General features: G+C 43.8%; 1 protein-coding gene and 1 non-coding gene across 5 annotated transcripts in view; one reads left to right on the top strand and one right to left on the bottom strand.

Annotated features, from left to right (window-relative positions):
• LOC126162305 (pleckstrin homology-like domain family B member 1) overlaps positions 1-22,612 on the bottom strand; it is a 1,095,423-nt gene that overhangs the window by 785,220 nt on the left and 287,591 nt on the right. The window lies entirely within an intron of this gene.
• Trnat-cgu (transfer RNA threonine (anticodon CGU)) lies at positions 13,789-13,862 on the top strand. Its single transcript has one exon. It is a non-coding gene; the product is annotated as a tRNA-Thr (tRNA).

Raw genomic sequence — 22,612 nt, 5'->3', positions numbered from 1 at the left:
AACTAGACTTTTTGCTCTGAGTGGTCGTTCCTACATCATCCCTGAATATTGACCATTCCTTCAGGTACACCCGTACACAAGACTGTACTGATTTCGCATTAATATCTTAGGTCCATGGCGAAGTCATCGAAGTTTCACAATGGCTCGGAATAAATGATAATCATCAAGTTCAAAATGAAGTGAATAGTTATTCTGCGCATGAGTAGTGTAACATCTGACGTCCCCATCTCTTCAGCAAAGTGAAAGAAATATTATAGGTTAAATAAAAGGTTAGGTGGGTCAACGTAGCAGCCTCCTGCTGCCTCGTCGCTGCAGAGCGGCAGCAAGTGGCCGGCGTGCTCCTGTCAGCGCCGTATCGGCTGAACAGGCGTGGCGTGGCGTGGCGTGCGTGGAGCAGCGGAAGCCCTTGAGTGGGCGGCACGCGGCAAGTGGTGCTCGGTGGCGGCTGCTGGCTGCTGGTGCTCGCCTCTGGGGCCTTCGATCCCACGCGCCGCTGTTGCGCCTGCTTATCTGCCGCTGCTGTCAGCACGGTTCGTCCGCCCCAGCACAGCTCTCTCTGTGCCACTCGGCTCTAACGGCTACAGTCGCCATCCCACCACGAACGTCCTGAGAGGGTCTTCAGTTAAACAAGCGTGGTTTCGGCGTGAAACAGCATTAGCGAGATGTCGGTATTAATATTTATTCTTTAAATTCAACTTGGCGGTAATGGGTATAGCTGTACTACCTAAAGCGAGATATTAAAATGCGGAACGGACTCGAACCCGAATTTTCAGCATATAGTGAGAGGCCGCCCTACCACTCAGGCTACCCGAGTACGCATTCCCGACCCACTCAAACTCCCACACGTCAAACACTTATTTTTTTTCTCGTAGATTATTAATTCACTTGCCACGCCGGCCGGCGTGGCCAAGCAGTTCTAGGCGCTGAAGTCTGGAACCGCGCGACCGCTACGGTAACAGATTCCAATCCTGCCTCGGGCATGGATGTGTGTGTCAGCACGTTGTAGGTGTCGCCACCGGCGCCAACCTAGTGTGAATGCTCTGAAAAGCTAATCATTTGCGTATCACAGCATCTTCTTCCTGTCGGTTAAATTTCGCGTGGTGCATCAATTTTACTGGCCAGTAGTGTATATACTTACATTTAAGTGTGTAGTTAAAAATACTAGGTCAAAATCGATATAATTCATTTACTGATTACTAGTGTACAAATGCAGGAAGATGAGACTTGAACGTACCGTCAACTGATTACTACTTTAAGGTCACTGACGAGCCATCTTCAGATCAATCAAAATTGTGACTTAATTCAATGAGTAAAAGCTGCCCGACATTACACTTCGTCATAATCCGTTGAGCTGAGTAACTCTTGTTATGTACACACTTAAGTATATCATCATGGTTACATAATTTACAAAGTCGGCCTTGTACACCGAAGCGCCAGAGAAACGTATAGGCATGCGTATTCAAATGCAGAGATATGTGAACAGGTATAATACGGCACAGCAGTCAGCTACGACTATATGAGATGACAAGTATCTGGCACAGTTGTTAGGTCTGTTACTGCTGCTAAAATGGCAGGTTATGAAGATTTAAGTGAATTTCAACTTGGTGTTATAGTCGACGCATGAGCGATGGGTCACAGCATCTCCGAAGTGGTAATGAAGTGGGGATTTTCCCTTACGATCATTTCACGAGTGTACTGTGAATATAAGGAATCCGGTAACCATCAGATCTCCGACATCACTGCGGCCGGAAAAAGATCCCTCACGAACGGGATAAACGACGATTGAAGAGAATCCTTCACGTGACAGAAATGCAACACTTCCACAAATTACTGCAGATTTCAATGCTGGGCCTTCAACAAGCGTCAGCGTGTGAACCATTCAACGAAACGCCATCGATATGGGTTTTCGGAGCCGTAGACCCACTCGTGTAACCTTGCCGACTGCACGACACAAAGCTTTACACCACGTCTGGGAGCGTCAACACTGTCATTAGGCTGTTGATGGCTGGAAACATGTTGTCTGGTTGGACGAGACTTGTTTCAAATTGTATCTAGCGGATAAATGTGTACGGGTATGGAGACAGCCTCATGAATCCATGGACTCTTCATGTCAGCAGGGGACTGTTCTATCTGGTGGAGGCTCTGTAATGGTGTGGGGCGTGCGCAGTTGGAGTAATATGGGACCCTTGATACATATGGATACTACTCTGACAGGTTACACGTACGTAAGCATCGTGTCTGGTCACCTGCATCCACTCATATCCATTTCACATTCCGACGGACTTCGGCAATCGACAATGCAACACCCCACACTTCCGGAATTGGTACAGAGTGGCTCCAAGAACATTCTTCTGAGTTTAAACACTTCCGCTGGCCACCAGACTCCCCAGACATTATGGAGCATATCTGGGATGCCTTGTAACGTGCTGTTCAGAAGATGTCTCCACCATCTCTTACTTTTATGGATTTATGGATAGCCTCACAGCATTCATGGTGTCAATTCTCTTCAGCACTGCTTCAGACATTAGTCGAGTCCATGTCACGTCGTGTTGTCGCACTTGTGTGTGCTCGCGAGCGCCCTACACGATATTAGGCAGGTGTACCAGTTTCTTTGGCTGTTCAGTGTATGGATATAAACATGGCGTACTACTAGCAACGCTTGCTACAAGGAAGCTGCCCCATCGGAGGTTCGATTCTTCCTTCGTGTGTGTGTGTGTGTGTGTGTGTGTGTGTGTGTGTGTGTGTGTGTGTGTGTTGTTGTTGTTGTTGTTGTTGTTGTTGTTGTTCATAGCGTAAGTTAGTTTAAGTTCTGTGTAGGCTTAGTGACCGATGACCTCAACAGTTTGGTCACGTAAGACCGTACTACAAATTTCCAAAGTTTCCTACAAGAAAGCAGCTGTACTGCTGCTGTCTGAGAACAGGCCACATATGTAGCATTATTGATACACGAAAACACCAACGCCCAGATGGCGCCCTAGACATTTACTACCCACATATCACCCTGCGTGCCAAGTTCCCCTCTCCCTCTCCCTTTTCCTGTTTGGTATTTAGCCACAGATACCTTGTGACCCTCTACAAGCCGTTAGGTTTTCTAACTGGCTGATGAAATTTGTCATCAGAAATAAATCGAAATTTCAAAATAATAGCAGCATATTCTGTTACAAAAGTGGAAGCAAAAATGACCTTCGTAACATCTAAAGCTGTTCGAAGCTGGAAAAGGGGTTCGGTATGTAGCCACAATGTTCATTTTTCCCTGTAACATAAAAATCAGATGAGAAGCGAAGTAGATTTTAAATCTAATGGAATAGAATTTCTCCTGAACAATTCTTTCCATTCAAAAGGCAGTTACTTAAACCTTGGTAGCATGTGTTAAGTGTGGCTTTGTTATACAGTGCTATTTCTTAAGAATAAATAACATGAGGATACATGACTACGGCGGTACTAATTGCGGCAAATGAATCGCATTTTTCGAAACAGGAGAGTATTGTTATTATGTAGCTACACGGCAACTTTATTGATTACATGATTTATGGAAGACGTCCTAGAAACTCGTCTCTAAATTCTTTTGTCCTCTGCTTTCACGCAAATTTGATTGGGGTCCTAAACATTGGAACAGTATTTTAAAATATATCGCTCTAAAGTCATCTGATCGAAAGTGTCCGGGCACCTATTAGTGGACATTAACATGGTGTGCCTCCACCCTTCGCCTTTGTAATGGCTTTGTGTTGATGACACTTTCAATGAGGTGTCAGTCTGGAGGAATGGCATCCCATTCTGCCTCAAGAGACGAAACCAGAGAATGTACTGATGTTGGACGCTGGAGTCTGGAACGAAACCGACGTTCTACACAATCCCAAAGGTGTTCCATTGGGTTCAAGAGGGGACTCCGGGTAGACCAGTCCATTTCAAAAACATTCTTGCCCACAAACCATTGCTTAACGGACGCTGTTTTACGACAGGCTGCAATGTCATGCTGATTCAATCCATAGTCGTCTCTGAACAGTTCCTCCATGCTATGTAGTATGCAAAACCGGAAAATATGTTAATATCCTTCCGCATTGAGTTTTTTCTTAATAAAAATAAGGGGACCACACCCTAACATGAAAAACGTCCCCATGCTGTAACACCATCTCCCCTGTACTGTACTGTTCACACTACACATGATGGCATTGGTCAAATTTAACCCCCCTCCCCCATCGGATTGCCACGGGGTACAGCGTGATTTCTCTCTTTCCAGTTATCCATCGTCCAGTGCAGTCGCTCTTAACTGACGCTTGAATCGGTGTTGACTATAGAAACGTTATGCTTATGAGGAACCGCTAGACCAATGTATCCCATTCCTTTTAACTCCCTTGGTACAGTCGTTGTGCTAACTACACGCGTTCCCACTTCATTACAACACCGACGATCGACTTGGGCAGCTTTAAAAGGGATTAAATGTCTCTGATGGGTTTGTTAGCCAGGTGATCTCCAATGTGTACTCCACGTTCGATGTCGCTGATCTCTCGTAACTCATTGTATTGTATTGTATGGAGCAGGGGACCTAGAAACGATGGAGAGGCTTCGTCCCCGCCGTAGCCCTCAGTGGTGCACAACCCCACAACAGGCTACAGCAGTCCACGCACCCCACCGCCGCACCACACCGAACCCAGGGTTATTGTGCGGTTCGGCCCCCAGTGGAGCCTCCCGGGAACGTCTCACACCAGACGAGTGTAACCCCTACGTTTGCGTGGTAGAGTAATTATGGTGTACGCGTACGCGGAGAAAGTTTTTGGGCAGCAATCGTCGACATAGTGTAACTGAGGCGGAATAAGGGGAACCAACCAGCATTCGAAGAGGCAGGTGGAAAACAGCCTTAAAAATCACCCACAGACTGGCTGGCATACCGGACCTCGACACTAATCCGTCGGGCGGATTCGTGCTGGGGACCGGCACGCCTTCCCGCCCGGGAAACAGTGCGTTAGACGCGCGGCTAACCGGGCGGGCCTCGTGACCCATAATGCTTCTTTACCGACAACACAACACTCCCCGCCTCCTTTTTTATTGCTGGGTCTGGCTCTCTTGCTTCCGCATTACATAGGGGTGTCCTGATACCTTTGGTCTGATAGCGCATGGGGTTTTCTTAACACGTGAAATACACTTCCAAAAATGCTATCAACTGACCCTCTCAGTTTCTGCTATCGATTTCTCGTAATCGTTCTATTTAACATAGGTTTGTAGCATTAAAACCAGGCATTTAGTGCCCCCTGAAGTTTATTAATAATTCTGCTATTAATTGATGTAATCTGTTGTGTATGCGGTTCAGTTCTACATTCCCTCATTGTGCGAGGTCGTCCAACTTCTCCAATCCAGAGTTAGTTTAGTCACTGAGAGCGTCACAGTCGGAATGGCTGCAGTTTAACACCTCATCTGGGACCTGAAACCTACGGAAACCAAACCATAAAAGAATCTGAACTATTTGAACGGCTTCATTGATGTGGTAAAGATTTAACCACCTTCATCGAGGACTCATGCCCATGCCAATCCTCTTCTAGCTTTAACAAACACAGAGAATACATTCGTATGATGTAAGACCATTGAGAGCTAATATCTCGATATGGACATGCCAGCCGCTTCTTGTATAATTTATTTTTACATTGGTTTTAAAGCACTTTCCGGCGTTGTCCGATGCCCAATTTCCACGATTTTCTATCGTCCCATTGAACTTCTCTTAAATCTCTCTACTTTTACAATTCCCTACTCCCAAACTTTTTGTATACCTTCGAAGTTTCGTGGTTCGATGTTATCCATAACATAGTCTTCTTAGGTAACTCGAATTCATCCATCCGTTGGATATAACGTTACCACAATAGTTGTTTCCTTTCGATGTCTGTTGTTGATGACCCTTCTACACCCATTACTAAACGAATGTCTTTGTAACTCTCTCTCTCTCTCTCTCTCTCTCTCTCTCTCTCTCTCTCTCTCTCTGGATACTCATTCCAGTGGCTTCCAACTTCGTCTTCTTATAATCTCTAACTGTTTATACGTGAGCTCCATTATAATACGAAATAAATAGAGTTTAATAGGTAATGTACTTCCTTCCTTTTCTATTTCGTTACTCATAAGCGTACCATTTAAGCAAGTGGTCAGTCTTCTAGCCTGAGTTACTCAGTTTTAATTTGTTGGTCACATTTACCTGCGGCATATCAAATTCTACTCGTAGATATGTGGAACCATTTAGAGGTGTAATTTCCTCCGTATCGAATTGGATGTTTGAAGATATTTTGTTTTCTGGGTGTCAAGTTCTAAGCGTCATCGTTGATACTCTTGCTGTAGTTTTCACGTCTTATATGCCGCAATATAATAATTTACTAATATACTGTCAGATAATGTCCTTTGCAGCGTGACCCCTTACCTGCAGCTCCATCTATAATAGTTAAAAATTAGTCAATGACTCTAGTTGTTAGGAGTAGATATGAGAGGATGTATTGGCTGAAGTGGGATTGCACTGCGCCTAGCGGCTTCCAAGTGTTCCCGAAGCTACTAAAGCAACTGACCTCACAACTGTAGCACAGTTGGTGGAAGTGGGTAGCTACAAAAATAAACGTGGTTTACAATAACGTGAGTGCCAAAAATATTTCCAGAATGCATTTTCACTGTGCAGTGCAGCGTTTGGTGACTAACTTCCTCTTAGATTAAAACTGTGTGTCGGACAGGACTCTAATCTGAGGCATCTGGCTTCCGCGGGTAACTGCTCTAGCTACCGAACTATTCAAGTACGACTCACAGGTTTCTCTCTCATACACGAACTAAAGGAACAACGGAAAACTGATAAAAATGATGATCACAAATAATTGATCATATCGCCCGCCACAAGACTTCCATAATCGATTTACTATCTCACGTTCGATATGTATCGTTTGGACCCCTCCGACTTCGATAGGCAATCATTCTTGGAAATTACCCTCACTTCAGCCATTATCTCTTCTCCTACCTTCCAAACTTCACAGTCCTCCAACGTACCATGTGGAACTGTAGTTAAATCAGTGTTAGCTCATTCCTGCCTGTTGCAGTGGACAGGGCGCAGCAACTTCACTCGTCTACCTGAACCATCTGCATAAGGCGACTCCAGAAACGTCTCTACGGCAACGCCTCAGTGGTGTCACAGCTCTATAGATGGTTTTAGTTCTTTCCTGCAGCCGTTTGAGCTTTCCAGCTGAAAGTTGGAAACTGCACTGCTAGCTATCAGGGATATTCTTAAGCCGTCTTGACTACGTCACTCCTAGTCCGCCTGCTTAGCTGTGTGCTAACTTGTTTGCCTACCATGCCTTGGACCCAGGTTCGATTCCCGGCCAGGTTGGAGATTTTTCTCCGCTCGTGGACTAGGTGTTGTGTTATGATCATCTCATCATCACCGACAAGCAAGTCGCCCAATGTGGCATCACCTGCAATAAGACTTGCAACTCGGCTGTCAAACTTAAACGGGTGGGACCTCCCGGCTATCAATGCCACTCGATCATGTCATTTCATTTTTATAGCGCTCCTGGGAGAAAGGATATTATAGAGAAATTTCTTAGTTTGGAAGTTAGTAGAAGAGGTACTGGTGGAAGTCAGAATGTGAAAACGGGTCGTGAGTAGAGCGTGGATAGTTCAGCCGCTGGAACTCTACTCCCACAGGAAGTCAAAAGCCCCAGGTTCGAGTTCCAGTCGGGCACAGTTCTAATCTGCTGGGAAATTTCACCATAAGCATGTTGTAAATCAATGTGGGAAACGTTTCTCTCTAGATATTTGTTCCCTTGATGAGAGGCGGCTGCTGACAGGTGTACACAGGACAGGACACCTCCGCGTCCTTTTGAAAGCTGGCGTGATGCGTGTTTGTGCGTCAGGCAGTCTGGCTGCCCATAGCATCGCCACACGACAGCCGCGCAGAGGGTCTAGTCTGTGAACAGGCGCAGTCGCATGCCCTGCCGTGCCACTGGCACAAACACGTCAACGCCAGGCGTGCACTGCCAAAACATGCGGGCGGGCCGTCTGCCACACGTGTGGCCTCCGTCACCGGCTGTGCGCTGCTCCGTTTTCACTGCCTGGCGAGGAGAGGTGACGTTCCACAGCGCCCACGGTATCCACCCAAGGCCACGGCAGACTCACTTGATAGCAGTCTTTCATTTGACTTAGCATCGCCTACCATATCTTCGTATCTCCGTATCTCTATATATTTACTACACCTCTTTTACATATACTAATATTTATCTTCTTTGCCGAATATTTTTAATTGAAATTATTTCTAGTGCCAAGCTAACTAATGTAACATGCCTTGGCGAATGCCCGAGTAATACAAACTTCTTTCTGCAGTAATCCTACCCAGTGCTTCACTTCGTAGTTCATCTGCACATTTATTTTGTTACACACACCTCTAGCACTTGGGAGTAACACGGAAAACCTGAATCTGGACACTAGTGGGATCAAATCCACGCGACAAGCGCCCGAGAGGTCCCCCTACCCACCAAACTCCACCCACCTTGCTCCTCCTCCTGCCTAAACCACACCCCTTCCTTTCCTCTCCCCATTATTAAACTATGCCCTTTTTCCGAAAATCGGTCGAGGACGAAACGTAGTCAATATAAATACTTAGCTCTCCCATTAACAGCTTAATATTTTACTGTGCAGACACATTTTTAAACTTCTTCTTTAGCTTCACATCCCTTTTCGTTGGAAACAGTCCAGCCAGAAAGCTAAGCTAATCGCGTTACAACTAACTAACTTTCCCAGTAACAGCGCAGTATTTTATCATCGAAGTCGATGCCTTCTTATGAGGAACATAAAAGCTCTATTAGATAATAAAATAAGGTAACAGCATGTAAAAAAGTTTGAAGTGATAAAAAACTACGCTATCTGCACCTGCAGATATCACCTTACGTGATCAATCATACAGTCCTATGAGACGATATAGCAGAACCGATAGCTTAGAAACCGACAGAGCAGTACAATACTAATCTGGGAAAAGGTGGCAAAACATGTTAGTGGCTTCATCGAAAATAAGAAGATAACAGACGGAAAGATAACAAAGAAGTACTAACAAGTCAAAGAAAAAACTACAAGAAACTGGCCAATAGCTACAAATGAGGCAAAAGTAACACGAATAAATGAATCAAACAAATATTACAAAAATAATCTTTAACTCAAGAAGTCTGTTTCTACAGTGACATTACAAATGAAACTGAAAAACATATACAAATACGCACCTATGCCAACAAGACCATAATGCTAGCATCTGCCTGCGACACCACAATTTCAGCACATGTATTTAGCCAAGTACTGTTCATAATAGCTGTATCAAAAACGGAAAATCTAGCAAAATAAGGAAATAATTTCATCACTCACTACTCACAAGATAACGTTTCACTGCTCACAGTTTTAGGTCCCACGGTGTAGTGAACGACCTGATGTTGGCAATAGCGCGATGATGTCCGACACAATGCAGATGTGATGCAATCATCAGAACCACTGGACGAGAACGATGTTTTTCCTATCCATCTCTGTTGTAGGAAGTTCTTCGATTGACCTACTTCCAGCCAAGTGGAGTGGCTTAGTAGATACGTGGAATGGGTGTGGCTTACAAAGATGGACGTATAGAGTGGAGATGGCGAGTGGAAGGTCCTTTTGGGCATTAGTCACATGGATCTGATCTGTAGAGTATTTTACTTTTCCACTGTGGATAATCAAGGGAAAGATTTTAATCTCGCTCCTTCAGAATTCTCGGATTCCACAACCTCTAGCGCTACATCTACAAATATCCAACCATCTATCCAACCAACTTCAGCCATGATACATTGCACGGCACACAATATTCCGTACCTATGTGACGTTCGCCTGCTGTATTTCTTCGTTGCTAGTCCTCGGTGACTACGTACTGCGTTGCTATACTAGCTGAAAATTGGAGGGGGGGGGGGGGGGGGGGGGGAAAGAGTTGAATACTGACTACTGTAAATGACGTAGACGACAGTTGCGTTTCACAGTTCTTTACTTTCACTGTTCACGACCCCCCCCCCCCCCCCCAACATTACACAGTTAATATGGCCTGTTACCTATTGGTTAACCTTTGGTTCAAATGGCTCTAAGCACTATGGGACTTAATATCTGAAGTTATCAGCCGCCTAGACTTAGAATTGATTAAACCTTACTAACCAAGGACATCACACACATCCATGCCCGAGGCAGGATTCGAACCTACGACCGTAGCAGCAGCGCGGTCCAGGACAGAAGCGCCTAGAACCGCTCGACCACAGTGGCCGGCTGGTTAACTTTTGATAAGCCTCATTAATAGTTTGCAGGCATAAGTCAGCATACTGATATACAATAATTTACTGTTGAATATCTATGAGCAGAAAAAAACCTAACTACCCAGTTCTTGCAGAATAATACGGTATATATTGAAAAGACACTGTCATTGTCTCATCACACGGCCTATGTGTGTTACACTTATTTCACGATTAAGTTGATGCATTGTTGTTTTGTAATCAGCACAGGTTCCTCACCTGAAAATCGGCCGTGGAATTGTGTCGGGACCAAAAATTGGGCCTTCCTATATCCTCACAATAATAGGTACTGAAACTATATATTGTACGATGTTTAAGTTACAGAAATTACAATTAACACTTAACACATAACTCATTCAATTAACTAAATATATAGAAAAATTCCTTCTTTTTAACAGTTTCTTCTGCTAGAAGGGTTAGGCCGAATTATTTGTTTGAATGATGAAATTAACAGATATATTTTACAAACAAGACTTTCGACAAATCTGGTAATTATTTTGGAATTAATTAAAGGCTGGCTTTGTTAATATGTTTTCGAATAGAGCCAAATAAATATGTACCTTAAAAATCCTAGGGATCCTTTTTCCAAATGTTTATAATTATTACAGAATTTATATTTTTTATAAGTCAACGATATAATTTAAGTTACGGACCAATTACTGATTTCACCCTATAACAAAAGATACTAACTAGGAATAGTCGAAATAAATCAGGAAATTAATTACATACATAAAACTAAGCAAAAAATTAGACCTGGTGGTATATTCCTTAAGACTGCGGGCCATCCTTTCTCTTTTATGGAAATGCAGATTTATACTCATGTATGTTAATGATAATTATTGAAAAAACAAAATAAAATCAATTTTAAGGAGGCAGATGGCAAAACAAGAGAGGAAGTCAAGAGATCCCAGTTTGCTTCGTCACAGCTACATTATAGAATTTTTGTTTGCTTCCACTCGTGTACTGAGCGAGAAAAATATGATCAAGTCCGTTTATTGTTTTGTTTTTTTATAGGGCGCAAGAACAATGTCATACGCGCCCATGTCAGAACCCTAGGAAACGAAGACGAAAAAGGAGTTGAAAGCGACCACGCGTTAGGCCAGTCGACGGAAGGAAAGACAGCTAAAAATCGGGACTCTCTCTTGGAGAAAGGGCCATAAAATACGGTGTGAAGACAACGGAGGTCCTGAACTAAAGATTAAATGTCCTTCACCATCTTGCTACGACGGATAAAAAGTAAAACGCGGCCGACGGCCTGCATGTCGTTCCATAAAACGGCCGATTAACCAAACGGCAAACACAAACGAGAACGTAAGCGGTTAAAAAAAAGGCAATCCTGCAGGAAATGGCAGACCTTCAAAAGTTGAGGACAAAGAGCAAAAAATGGTGGGGAAGCAGCACTTAACGAATGGCGATGACTAAAAAGACAGTGCCCGATATGAAACCTGGCCGCGAGAGGGCCGAGAAGAGGTCGATCAATCCGCTGGGAGACGTTTAATTCCCCGGAGCTTGTTTCCAGGAAGGGAAGAACAGTGGTTATGCCAAAGGGACACCACCTGCTGACAGAAGGCAACTCAAAGATCATCGGTGGGAATATAGGAACTAGTGAGCTGTGGTAGGACTGCAGACTTGGCAGCAGCGTCAGCGGCCTCGTTGCCCGTCAGACCAACGTGACCAGGGACCCCCAGAAACACCGCATTGGCTCCATCAGGAGTGAGCAAGTGACATCTTTCCTGTAGCCGTTGCACGGCACATAGAGGCTCTAAAGGACACAGAGTTGGAGCACATGACAACTGAAAAGCCCGTGTCTCTGGATGTAGTGCGTGGCCAGATACAGGGCGAAGAGCTCTGCTGTAAATACTGAGTAGTGTTCCGAAAGCCGATACCGAAAATCTTCGGTGTCAGGTATGAAGGTAGGCCCGACACCACGGTCAGTCCGACAGCCATCAGTGTACACAAAGGTACTATCACGAAGTTCTGTGCGATGGTCGCGAAAATTAAGGCGATAGAGCGTGTCTGGAGTAGTAGAGTAGTGTCCTTAGGAAGCGAATGAAGTCCAAAGTGAACATAGGCCGACGCACGAAACCAAGGTTGTGAAGGGTTCATACCCATCGGGAAAGTGGCAGGTAGCGTGAGATTAAGCTGCTGGAGCACTAGCTGAAAGCGAACTCCAGGAGATAACAGAGATACTGGCGGTTCAAAGTGAAACGTCCCCTATGAAAAATTATGAATAACAGTGCTGGAAAAACTCTTACGTTATTTGATACAGAAACAGCTGAGTAAAACTGAACGTACTCAAGACAGTTCTCTCTTTAATTATTCTGATCATCACTAAACTGAGACAATATTTTTTGCGTAACGCAATCTGACTTTCATGTCTGTGCTGTGTGCGGTCTGTGGCTGGTTGTCATTGTTGGAATATTCGCTATTGTAGTCTTGGGCAGTTATATGTGAACAGCACGTAGCGTTCGGCTATTGGATAATTGGAGGTGGGCCGCCAGTAGTGGAGGATGTGGGGGGACAGATGCGAGAGTTTTGAGCGGACGATCTGGACGTGTGTCCGTCAGAAAAAGGAAATTTGTTTAATTAGATGTCACAAAATTTTATATATATATAACTTTTGAACATTATTAAGGTAAATACATTATTTCTCTATCAAAATCTTTCATTTGCTAACTATACCAATCAGTATTTAGTGCCTTCAGTAGTTAGAATCTTTTATTAAGCTGGCAGTATTAGCGCTCGCTGTATTGCAGTAGTTCGAGTAACGAAGATTTTTGTGAGGTAAGTGTTTCCATGAAAGGTATAGGTTATTGTTAGTCAGGGCCATTCTTTTGTAGGGATTATTGAAAGTCAGACTGCGTTGCGCTAAACATATTTTGTTAGTTTAGTAATCATCAGAATACTGAAAGAGAAAACTGTCTGAGTACGTTCAGTTTTACTCAGCTGTTTATGTATCAAAAAACGTAAGAGTTTTTCCAGTACTTTCATTCATAATTTTTCAAAGCGGACGTTCCAAAAGGAATCATTGAAGGAGGAGGAATAGGATGAGTGGCAAGTATGGTAGAAAAACGCAGTGCATACTTGCTGAGGAGAAAATCACAACGGTATGACAACGGTAGTCCGACAACTTCTGCATACAGACTCTCAACTGGGCTGGCGTAAAAGGCGCCAATGGCCAAACGGATGCCACGATGCTGGATTGTATTGAGACGGAGTAAGATGGACGGACGTGCAGATTCATAAACGGACATGTCCGAAAGAACAGACACCATATCCATATAAGTATGTAGTTATGGCAATACCGGCCATGACCTTCCTGTTCTGTGCGGATGCACACATATTACCCGAACTCTTACGGGACTTGGTAAGAATGTCTTCCACGAGTTGGGTAGGGACACTACGAATGTAGGGTGTGGACATATAAGGTGAGAATGTGGGTCTCGCGGGAGACGTGCGCGAGATAGTCCCTGCAGTCACACTGTCCTCTGTGCCCTCGGTGGCTCAGATGGATAGAGCGTCTGCCACGTAAGCAGGTGATCCCGGGTTCGAGTCCCGGTCGGGGGACACATTTTCACCTGTCCCCGTTGATATATATCAACGCCCTTCAGCAGCTGAAGGTATTAGTATATAATTCTAACAGCGATACTTTCCTATAAACAGGATCATCAGCGAACAGTATACTGTATACAGTGTGGAACCGATTTACGGTGGAAAATAAAAATAGTTCAAATTTTAGCCACCAGGTGCAAATTTGGCGCTGCATGGCATCTCGTCGACATCGCTAGTGTTCATATTCAGCAAATTGCGTAAGCTGTGGCTGACGATAAAATCAATGTTATACCTTCCTTCCTTATTTCTTTTTTTTCTGTCCGTATCACGTACCTAATCCATTACGTATGGAAACATTTCTATACGTCTTCCTTGCTTTCACAGCGCCAGATTTGCACCTGGTGGCCAAAATTGGAACTATCTTTTTGTAGTACAGCTTAGGAATTTCTATTAATCAAATATTCATTCAAACAACCATAAATCTGCGAAGATAGTCTGTATAAAAATTTCTTGCTTATTAATCAACGTAACTATAAAGAATCGAATGCTTAACGAGACTGAATCTACCTCTTCAACCGCGTCTACCGCTTCCCAGAAATTGTGTACGAACAAAGCAACCTGCGTTTTATACGAGTTGTTCTCCATCAATACTGTGCCACCTACTTCAGTACCAGCGAGCGAGGTGCCAAAGCGGTTTGCACAATGAACTCTGATTCGGGTGGTCGACGGTTCACATCCGCGTCCGACCATCCTGATTCAGGTTTTTCTTGATTTCTCTAAATCACTTCACGCAACTGCTGAGGTGATTCCTTCGAAAGAGTACAACCACCCCGTCCTTGAATCATTCCGACCTTGTGCTTCGTCTCCTAATACCTCGATGTCGACGGGATGTTGAACCTGTATCTTCCTCCATTATCTTTCGTTCAGTACCGCATTTCAAACGCTCAAATGCTCCTAGTTTTGTCTGGCTTTCGCGCTGTTTTTCATTTTGGGGCTGTACTTCAGAAGTGAATTACTATAGCGTTGTCTTCCACTTTCCTCCGTTCTTGATTGCCGACTATTCTTGTGGAAACTGGCACGCTTCGCCTGTACCGGTCTATTCTTTGTGTCTCGTGCTAGCTGTATTGTCTTCCCATTATAGAAGTTCAGGAAGTCACTTGTCTTTGCTCTGTCACTCTTCATCAGATTCTTCTTAACTTTAACCTTGAAGAAAATTCTAGGCTCAGTAGGCCGTCCATTCTATTGGAAACATCTCAGATCTACTTTACTTCCATCGGGTGCACTACGTACTCCTTGATCCCCAACAAGCACACTGTTTCGAAATTTTCCTATTCTTCGTGGAGTCTTCTGCATGCAGCTTTAATTAAAGTGGCTCTAAGCTTCAAACATACAGTGCGTGTTTCTAAACACATAGTTAGGTTTCTTGGTCAAGTAACACTAATGTACTTACAGCAGTACTCTACAAACACTTCCTATGAAACGACTGTTTCACCATTTTCTTTTTGGTCCTTGGTGAGGTTTTCCAGACAGATCCTCGTCAGAGTTCAGCATATATGAAATCGTCCCAGTGCCAATTCGTCGGTACTTTTGTTAAGTGTCACTTGTGTAAGCTGTACCACTAGCAAGTCTGCCCGAGTACAACTTAAAAATGCGAACCAATAATTTTTTAATGCTACAAGGAATCTATTATTCTTGAAACACTGCATGCTTAAGTTAACCACGTTTCCGGCGTGATTATGCAAAACCGTCCTCCACAAACGATGCCCAAAAGTGAAATTAGAGAAACAGACATACGAGACTAATTTGGACAGCATTAACTGTGCTCCATTAACTGTGCTCTAATGCCAACCTCCCTCCACATTTCTTGTGGCTAGTGGCTACTGGTTCAAATGGTTCAAATGGCTCTGAGCACTATGGGACTCAACTGCTGTGGTCATAAGTCCCCTAGAACTTAGAACTACTTAAACTTAACTAACCTAAGGACAGCACACAACACCCAGCCATCACGAGGCAGAGAAAATCCCTGACCCCGCCGGGAATCGAACCCGGGAACCCGGGCGTGGGAAGCGAGAACGCTACCGCACGACCACGAGATGCGGGCAAAGTGGCTACTGGGTCTTGCATGGTGGTTGGTGCAAAGTAGGGGGATCTCAAACTCGCTTTGCATGTATCTCGAAACTTCCTGACTGCGGGGTTCCCTCAGGTAGCCGGAACACCTTACCTCCGTGACAGGTTCAGGTGATCGGCCAGTGACTTACGGGAAATGTGCACGATCCATTCACATTAATGTGAGCACCTGTCCAAAGCCTGAATCACCACCTTCTCCAGTGCCGTGGCCAGCTGCGCAATGTTCCTAGGATGAGAACCCAAGGCGCGAACAGCCCGATGGAAGTGGTCTCCTAGAGTGTCGATTGTTTTTTAACCCGGGAGTTTGGTTGGGTTGTTTGGGGAAGAAGACCAGACAGCGAGGTCATCGGTCTCATCGGATTAAGGAAGGACGGGGAAGGAAGTCGGCCTTGCCCCTTCAAAGGAACCATCCCGGGATTTGCCTGGAGCGATTTAGGGAAATCACGGAAAACCTAAATTAGGATGACCGAACGCGGAATTGAACCGTCGTCCTCCCGAATGCGAGTCCAGTGTGCTAGCCACTGCACCACCTCGCTCGGTGGGAGTTTGGTGGCAAGGGAAGTACGGTAAACTCATTCGAGTGTTCTTCGAACCACGCACCTATGCAAGCTGTGTGACATGTTGCATTGTCTTGCTGGTAGGTGCCATCGCGGCGAGGAAAAGCTAACTGCAAGAACGGATGGAAATGATACCCAGCGATAGATGCATAGTTCTGTAGATCCACTGTTCCTTCGAAAATGACGAAATCACCTAGGCAATGCCACGAAACATTCCCTAAACTGTAACACTTCTTCCTCCCGGATAAACACTTCTGATGATTGCTTCATGATCATACATGACAACGGCCATCTGTCCGATGGTGCAAAAACGTGATTCATCTGCAGAGGCCACCTGTCACCAGTCGACGGATGTCCTGCTGCGGTACTGGCGTGCAAATAGCAGCCATTGTCGCCAATGAACAGCAATCAGCGTGTGTGCAAGAACCAGGCGCCTTCCGTGAAGGTCCATATGCAACAATGCTGGCTTAGCGGTCGTTGTTAGACCATTGGCTCATCTGGGCGTAGGTTGCTCAGCAGTTGCACATCTGTTCGCCCATCCACATCTCTGCAGCTTTCGTTCATCCCTGACACTTACGGCTCGTGGTACACCACAGGTGCACCGATTATGAATACTGCCATTTTGCCGTGCACAGCATACTTCAACCACAGCGGGACGCGAACAGTTTACAAACTCAGCCGTTTCGGAAATGCTTCCACTCTTGGCCCGAAAGCCAATCAATGATCATGCCCTTTTGGAAATCAGATAAATCGCTACGCGTCCGCAATACGGCAATGACTTCACTGTTTTATGCGTTACACCGACGCGCCTTATATACCCTGCACTGCTAGTGCTGCCAACTGCCGTGTGCGAGTGGTTACTGCACGTTGACATCGAACGTGGGTGGTGGTCACATTGATGTTACTAAACCGTGTACAACGTCACACAACAGACATACTAATGTAAGCTTTCTCTGTATGTTTCAGATCGACACGAGAGGGCCATCAAAGAAAGAATGATAACTGAAATGGACATCGAACGACGGAAGGAATAGCCCGTATAGGTAAGCCTTCGCCCAAGATAGGGAGAACTTGCTGCAAAGTAGATCCCCCGAGCATCAGTCACATATTTTTACATAAATGTATTTCTTCTGTAACATGAAGTGTAAATTGCTTTCATTTCTAGAGTGTGTGGCCTTCTTCCTAAATGACAGATAGTGTATTAAAGATAATTACACTGAGACTTGTTTTAGCTACTGTTTCTCTTGTACTGTTACATATTATTGTTTTAACTAAGCTTCCGCTGTAATTTTTTAGATATACCAGATTACAACTAACTATATTACATAATAGTTACACTTTTAATATCAGTATTAGTATCATCTAAGTCTCTCCAGAGTGGAAGATAAATTTTCATGTCATCGAAGCTGGCACGGACTGCAACACTCCAGCCTAACTCAATTTCTTAGCCATTTTCGCCGAGAGATGGGAGCCAACAAGATTAACTATGGGCTCCTCGTCTACACGAAAAAAGAGGGGGAGGGAGAGAGACGCACATTTAAAAACAGCGATAGCTTGGAGATAAAACCGGCTGTGATGTACCTAGCGTCTCACTATTAGATTTAATATTAGTTTTCACGTATCGTAAGTGGCATAATTTTAACTTTTACATATATTTTTCAAGTTTTCGCTTGAGTAAATGAAGTACAGTTCCTTTCCCTGAAACGTCGAAGTAGCTCTGTCACGAAAACACAGTTACTAAAGTAACTGATACCTACATATAAAATCTATGTTCTGCATGATACGAACATGATAATGAGGATAAAAATATTATCCAAAATCGATGTCCGGGATAATATGTAACAAAACCGCGGGAAAGGAAAGGAGGAAAGGAGGGAAGGAAAGGAGGGAAGGAAAGGAAAGGAGGGAAGGAAAGGAAAGGAAAGGAGGGAAGGAAAGGAAAGGAAAGGAGGGAAGGAAAGGAAAGGAAAGGAAAGGAAAGGAAGCATAAAGGGAAATATCGCCCTTGCAAATCTTCTGCAGGGACGCACAGACAACTTGGGTTTGACCGGTGCCTCGAGCGATTTTTTCTTTGATAAAAGAGTAGTAGAGTCCATTGAATACAGTAGGAAATGCATGAAACTAACCTAAAGGAAACTTAACCGCTCCCGCTTCGAGTGAGGATGTTGATGCGACATTTCCTGCGTAATTACCTTGGATGGACGCGAATCACTAGGAAAATTGCCCAGATATGAGGACAGATTTTACAGTCTGTCAGCTACACAACGACCGCGCCTGGGATTTTAGTTTTATTTTATGGTCTTTTATAACGTACAACAAGGGAACTGTCTACGAAAACAGCTCACCTGCAATAGTTATATCACTTTGCAATGAGGAACAATAATTTGAATTTTAAATTGGACAAGTAAGTGCTAACGGCAGTTTTAAACAGAAAAGCAGTAAAACTCACCGATTTAAGATCGCTGGCTGTGAATGCCACAGAAGAAAATTTTTCGTACCATCCCTTCAAGCAGAGGTTGGCAAACTCTGTACCAAGCTTCCCCTCCACAGAAGTAATTAACGTGGAACAGATTTACAGTTTTTCCAACCGATCATGAAATTCGTTTAAAATTAATGGAATATTGATAATAGGAATTTTCTACGAAGCACATTTTAATTTTTACAGACATTGTGATTGATGAACTTTGTGTGATAATAGAAATGACCACTCTGAATTAAGAATATGGTTTCCAAGTATCTCATCAGGTTTGGTTCTGAAAAACAAACGTATCCAGCACATACAAGTTTGAATATTGTATCAAAATAACTTACTTTGGGGTAATTCCACATTACTTCATTCCAATAAGCTTTAAGAAATTAAGTCTTAATCTAAATCTGCAGGACTACTTTGCAATTCACGCCAAACCGATTAGCACAGTTTTCAACAGAACCACTTTCAGAACGCTTCTCGACACTTGGAGCATCCAAATCTTTCCGTGCAACCTCTGATTTCTCTTAGTTTATTATGGCGGTAATTTCTCCCTCCCCCCATGAACCATGGACCTTGCCGTTGGTGGGGAGGCTTGCGTGCCTCAGCGATACAGATAGCCGTACCGTAGGTACAACCACAACGGAGGGGTATCTGTTGAGAGGCCAGACAAACGTGTGGTTCCTGAAGAGGGGCAGCAGCCTTTTCAGTAGTTGCAAGGGCAACAGTCTGGATGATTGACTGATCTGGCCTTGTAACAATAACCAAAACAGCCTTGCTGTGCTGGTACTGCGAACGGCTGAAAGCAAGGGGAAACTACGGCCGTAATTTTTCCCGAGGGCATGCAGCTTTACTGTATGATTAAATGATGATGGCGTCCTCTTGGGTAAAATATTCCGGAGGTAAAATAGTCCCCCATTCGGATCTCCGGGCGGGGACTACTCAAGAGGATGTCGTTATCAGGAGAAAGAAAACTGGCGTTCTACGGATCGGAGCGTGGAATGTCAGATCCCTTAATCGGGCAGGTAGGTTAGAAAATTTAAAAAGGGAAATGGATAGGTTAAAGTTAGATATAGTGGGAATTAGTGAAGTTCGGTGGCAAGAGGAACAAGACTTCTGGTCAGGTGATTACAGGGTTATAAACACAAAGTCAAATAGGGGTAATGCAGGAGTAGGTTTAATAATGAATAGGAAAATAGGAGTGCGGGTAAGCTACTACAAACAGCATAGTGAACGCATTATTGTGGCCAAGATAGATACGAAGCCCACACCTACTACAGTAGTACAAGTTTATATGCCAATTAGCTCTGCAGATGACGAAGAAATTGAAATGTATGATGAAATAAAAGAAATTATTCAGATAGTGAAGGGAGACGAAAATTTTATAGTCATGGGTGACTGGAATTCGAGTGTAGGAAAAGGGAGAGAAGGAAACGTAGTAGGTGAATATGGATTGGGGCTAAGAAATGAAAGAGGGAGCCGCCTGGTAGAATTTTGCACAGAGCACAACTTAATCATAGCTAACACTTGGTTTAAGAATCATGATAGAAGGTTGTATACATGGAAGAACCCTGGAGATACTAAAAGGTATCAGATAGATTATATAATGGTAAGACAGAGATTTGGGAACCAGGTTTTAAATTGTAAGACATTTCCAGGGGCAGATGTGGACTCTGACCACAATCTATTGGTTATGACCTGTAGATTACAACTGAAGAAACTGCAAAAAGGTGGGAATTTAAGGAGATGGGACCTGGATAAACTGAAAGAACCAGAGGTTGTACAGAGTTTTAGGGACAGCATAAGGGAACAATTGACAGGAATGGGGGAAAGAAATACAGTAGAAGAAGAATGGGTAGCTTTGAGGGATGAAGTAGTGAAGGCAGCAGAGGATCAAGTAGGTAAAAAGACGAGGGCTAGTAGAAATCCTTGGGTAACAGAAGAAATATTGAATTTAATTGATGAAATGAGAAAATATAAAAATGCAGTAAGTGAAGCAGGCAAAAAGGAATACAAACGTCTCAAAAATGAGATCGACAGGAAGTGCAAAATGGCTAAGCAGGGATGGCTAGAGGACAAATGTAAGGATGTAGAGGCTTATCTCACTAGGGGTAAGATAGATACTGCCTACAGGAAAATTAAAGAGACCTTTGGAGATAAGAGAACCACTTGTATGAACATCAAGAGCTCAGATGGAAACCCAATTCTAAGGAAAGAAGGGAAAGCAGAAAGGTAGGAGGAGTATATAGAGGGTCTATACAAGGGCGATGAACTTGAGGACAATATTATGGAAATGGAAGAGGATGTAGATGAAGACGAAATGGGAGATACGATACTGCGTGAAGAGTTTGACAGAGCACTGAAAGACCTGAGTCGAAACAAGGCCCCCGGAGTAGACAACATTCCATTGGAACTACTGACGGCCTTGGGAGAGCCAGTCCTGACAAAACTCTACCATCTGGTGAGCAAGATGTATGAAACAGGCGAAATACCCTCAGACTTCAAGAAGAATATAATAATTCCAATCCCAAAGAAAGCAGGTGTTGACACATGTGAAAATTACCGAACAATCAGTTTCATAAGCCACAGCTGCAAAATACTAACACGAATTCTTTACAGACGAATGGAAAAACTGGTAGAAGCCGACCTCGGGGAAGATCAGTTTGGATTTCGTAGAAATGCTGGAACACGTGAGGCAATACTGACCTTACGACTTACCTTAGAAAAAAAGATTAAGGAAAGGAAAACCTACGTTTCTAGCATTTGTAGACTTAGAGAAAGCTTTTGACAATGTTGACTGGAATACTCTCTTTCAAATTCTAAAGGTGGCAGGGGTAAAATACATGGAGCGAAAGGCTATTTACAATTTGTACAGAAATCAGATGGCAGTTATAAGAGTCGAGGGACATGAAAGGGAAGCAGTGGTTAAGAAGGGAGTAAGACAGGGTTGTAGCCTCTCCCCGACGTTATTCAATCTGTATATTGAGCAAGCAGTAAAGGAAACAAAAGAAAAATTCGGAGTAGGTATTCAAATCCATGGAGAAGAAATAAAAACTTTGAGGTTCGCCGATGACATTGTAATTCTGTCAGAGACAGCAAAGGACTTGGAAGAGCAGTTGAATGGAATGGATGGTGTCTTGAAGGGAGGATATAAGATGAACATCAACAAAAGCAAAACGAGGATAATGGAATGTAGTCGAATTAAGTCGGGTGATGTTGAGGGTATTAGATTAGGAAATGAGACACTTAAAGTAGTAAAGGGGTTTTGCTATTTGGGGAGCAAAATAACTGATGATGGTCGAAGTAGAGAGGATATAAAATGTAGGCTGGCAATGGCAAGGAAAGCGTTTCTGAAGAAGAGAAATTTGTTAACATCGGGTATAGATTTAAGTGTCAGGAAGTCATTTCTGAAAGTATTTGTATGGAGTGTAGCCATGTATGGAAGTGAAACATGGACGGTAAATAGTTTGGACAAGAAGAGAATAGAAGCTTTCGAAATGTGGTGCTACAGAAGAATGCTGAAGATTAGGTGGGTAGATCACATAACTAATGAGGAAGTATTGAATAGGATTGGGGAGAAGAGAAGTTTGTGGCACAACTTGACCAGAAGAAGG

The sequence above is a fragment of the Schistocerca cancellata genome, chromosome 2 (assembly GCF_023864275.1).
Source record: "Schistocerca cancellata isolate TAMUIC-IGC-003103 chromosome 2, iqSchCanc2.1, whole genome shotgun sequence".
NCBI classification, from domain to species: domain Eukaryota; kingdom Metazoa; phylum Arthropoda; class Insecta; order Orthoptera; family Acrididae; genus Schistocerca; species Schistocerca cancellata.
The sequence above is the reverse complement of the archived record's forward strand: the minus strand, read 5'-3'. Positions and strand labels throughout refer to the sequence as shown.